The sequence below is a fragment of the Anneissia japonica genome, unplaced genomic scaffold (assembly GCF_011630105.1).
Source record: "Anneissia japonica isolate Jap-2015-1 unplaced genomic scaffold, ASM1163010v1 scaffold1072_len94636_cov127, whole genome shotgun sequence".
In the NCBI taxonomy this organism is placed as follows: Eukaryota; Metazoa; Echinodermata; class Crinoidea; order Comatulida; family Comatulidae; genus Anneissia; species Anneissia japonica.
In genome coordinates this window covers 101,687-105,106 of record NW_022756428.1, presented here as the reverse complement: position 1 = coordinate 105,106, position 3,420 = coordinate 101,687, and positions in this window count along the sequence as shown.

The following is a 3,420-nucleotide window of genomic DNA, read 5'->3' as shown; positions in this document are numbered from 1 at the left end:
CACAGCTCTGTATCTTATAAGACATGTCCTGGGATTTATGGATTTAAGACGAATTTAAGCTGATTCTTTCCACCCCCTGAGCAGTACCCGTTATAGACCCAAAAATCTAAATTTTTGCATTATCGTGTATAGTGAAAAAATGATTAATCTAACGAATAGGCTATTCCACTGAATTACTATCAGGTTAGCGGGTGACTTATATTAACAGACGTTTATAGTAGGTTTCAGAGCCCGGGTCCCTAACATAAAGTAGGAATGAATTAGAATTTGTACAGCATTTAAATCAAAACCAAATTATATATATATATAATTTTTACATATTTATATATTTTAAAAGTATTCATTTTGAGTGATCTCAGGAAAGAATTTGTATTGGCTAGCAAAAAAAAGCATTAGAAATCTAATACTGTTTACAAGGGGGCTGGATACGTTCCTGTATTATAGGTCTGTTTACAGGGTTTAATTTTAACCCCTAAATAATAACACGCTTTTGGCTTGTTTGAAGAACACAGTGAAGAATAGGACCACGGAAAGTAACCCAGTGATCAATTTTTGGCGCTATTTATGGCCTACCGTATATAATCTTGTTCCAAACCACTCCGTGCACATCCGGTGCCAAATTAAATTGCCTCGCGGGGAAAGCATACGGGCCGCCGATTAAGAACCAGGGACATATAGACACATCAGGCTATAAAAGAAAATTTGATTGTGTGGACAGAGCTGATAAATACAAATAAATCAAGCAAAAAAGTAAATTATCAGTAATTGCTCGACGTATACGTTCAGGGAAAACAAGCAGAAAAAGGGGGTGGGGGCTGGAAATTGTAGGTGGGCCTTGGTGACTTGGTGAGGTCTAGTATGCAAGTCCCCTGACTCATATTTCCTAAGGTGTGGTCAAGGAGACCTTTGCATGTTGTTGCCACTGTATGGTAAATACCGTAGTTTACAATTTATCTTATTATTATATAAATTAATAATTACCAATTTTTTGTTAAATATTAATGAGGCTAGTATAGTGAGCAGGCGACATTATGTTTTAGAATAATGACATAATTTAAATAATGCCTTTTATTTAGATTCAGTTTTTTCCAGTTTCTTTTATTAACATTAAAATCGCATTAAAGTCTGATTGATAATATTTTATTTCCCCTGTAAAGTAATGAAATAACGAATCACTGCAGTGTACAGAACAAAATATAAAGATAAAACTTGGCGACAAAAAAGTCGTGGTGATGCTAATACTGTATGACTTGAAAAGAAGGCTATTCACGAAACACAATGTGATCAGAACAAAACACAGGAACAACACTTGGCAGCATATAGAGCCCGGTATTTGCAGGACAATCGAAATATATTTTTATAAGCGCTGTTCTTTGGTCCATTAACTGTCTATTATCAGCAAAATAGTACGCTTACGAATGCTATTGACGATAAAACCCAATAACCGTTTTACCTCTATGATTTATAACAATGGGCTTCTTCTACCATGGGTCATGAATCAGGCATCAGACGCATGCAATTCTTTTAATATTTGATAAAGTTTTTACTTCCTCCTGTGATACTATCACAGCTTATTAAATAATAATTAATACCAACATTGGGAGTTATTTTTATACAGGGACAGGACTCTGAAAGGGGCGGGAGGAGGAAGAACCGTTATGCGAGTTACGTGGTACCGAGCAGGGGTGAGGTTGTTCCCCTTCCTAAGGTTGGGGGACGCCAGGGACCTGTGGGGTACAGAGGATAATTTTTTCCATTAAAAAAATGTAAAAGATGCAGGTGAATGGGAGGCTTGAATCTGTCACTGCTCAAAACATTCTTTATCCAAAACAGTCATTATCACGAAAAATGAGCATGAAAAACCAGATCACATCATGAAAACAAAATTATGCACTGACTAAATGGGCAGAAATAAAACTTTTAGTAAAATCTGTCGTCATCTGCATAAAATTAAAGCGCCTCATGATCGTTTATTAGGGATTTTCGGCAACCATAGGGGTTGGGGCTGAGGTTATAAAATTTGAGGAAATAGTGCCTGCCTCTAGATGGCCGGAAATGACGCTTTTATATAGAAAAATGCATCATCACATCACCATTATATAATATAGTCAAAATGAAGCGCCAACAAATTTTAATATTATTACTATTATTATCTATTAGGGGTCATCCATTATTTTCATCATTTTCACAAGAGTACAAAACATACTCTTTTTGCCAACCCCTCCCCCTCTGTGAAAGTGTACATGATAAAATGATGATTTTCTTCCAGTGTTTTATAGACGATACAGGTATATATATATATGTGTATATATATATATATGTGTATATATATATATATATATATATATATAGCATATACATATAATTTATATATATATATATATACATACATACATATACATACATATATACTGTTATAGATACATATATATATATACATATATATATAGCATATACATATAATTTATATATATATACATATATACTGTATATAGATATACATATATAAATATATACATATATATATATAAATAAATATATATATAATATATAGATATACATATCTATTTTTCATTCTGTTGTGTGCGCTTTTTTTTACCTCCTTTTGATTTTTTTTTTTCTTAAAATTAAAAATGACTTTCATAGTCACCATCATTATCATCATTATTACAGTACGACTACTGTAACACAACTTTATAAACACTTGCAAAAGGATAAAAACCAAACTGAACATTACAATAGCACAGTTCTGTATCTTATAAGACATGTCCTGGGATTTATGGATTTAAGACGAATTTAAGCTGATTTTTTCCACCCCCTGAGCAGTAGCCGTTATAGACCCAAAAATCAAAATTTTTGCATTATCGTGTATAGTGAAAAAATGATTAATCTAACGAATAGGCTATTCCACTGGATTACTATCAGATTAGCGGGTGACTTATATTAACAGACGATTATAGTAGGTTTCAGAGCCCGGGTCCCAAACCTAAAGTAGGAGTGAAATGGAAATTGTACAGCATTTAAATCAAAACCAAATTATATATATATATATATATAATGTTTACATATTTATATATTTTAAATGTATTCATTTTGAGTGATCTCAGGAAAGAATTTGTATTGGCTAGCAAAAAAAAGCATTAGAAATCTAACACTGTTTACAAGGGGGCTGGATACGTTTCTGTATTATAGGTCTGTTTACAGGGTTTAATTTTAACCCCTAAATAATAACACGCTTTTGGCTTGTTTGAAGAACATAGTGAAGAATAGGACCACAGAAAGTAACCCAGTGATCAATTTTTGGCGCTATTTATTCTATTTATGGCCTACCGTATATAATCTTGTTCCAAACCACTCCGTGCACATCCGGTGCCAAATTAAATTGCCTCGCGGGGAAAGCATACGGGCCGCCGATTAAGA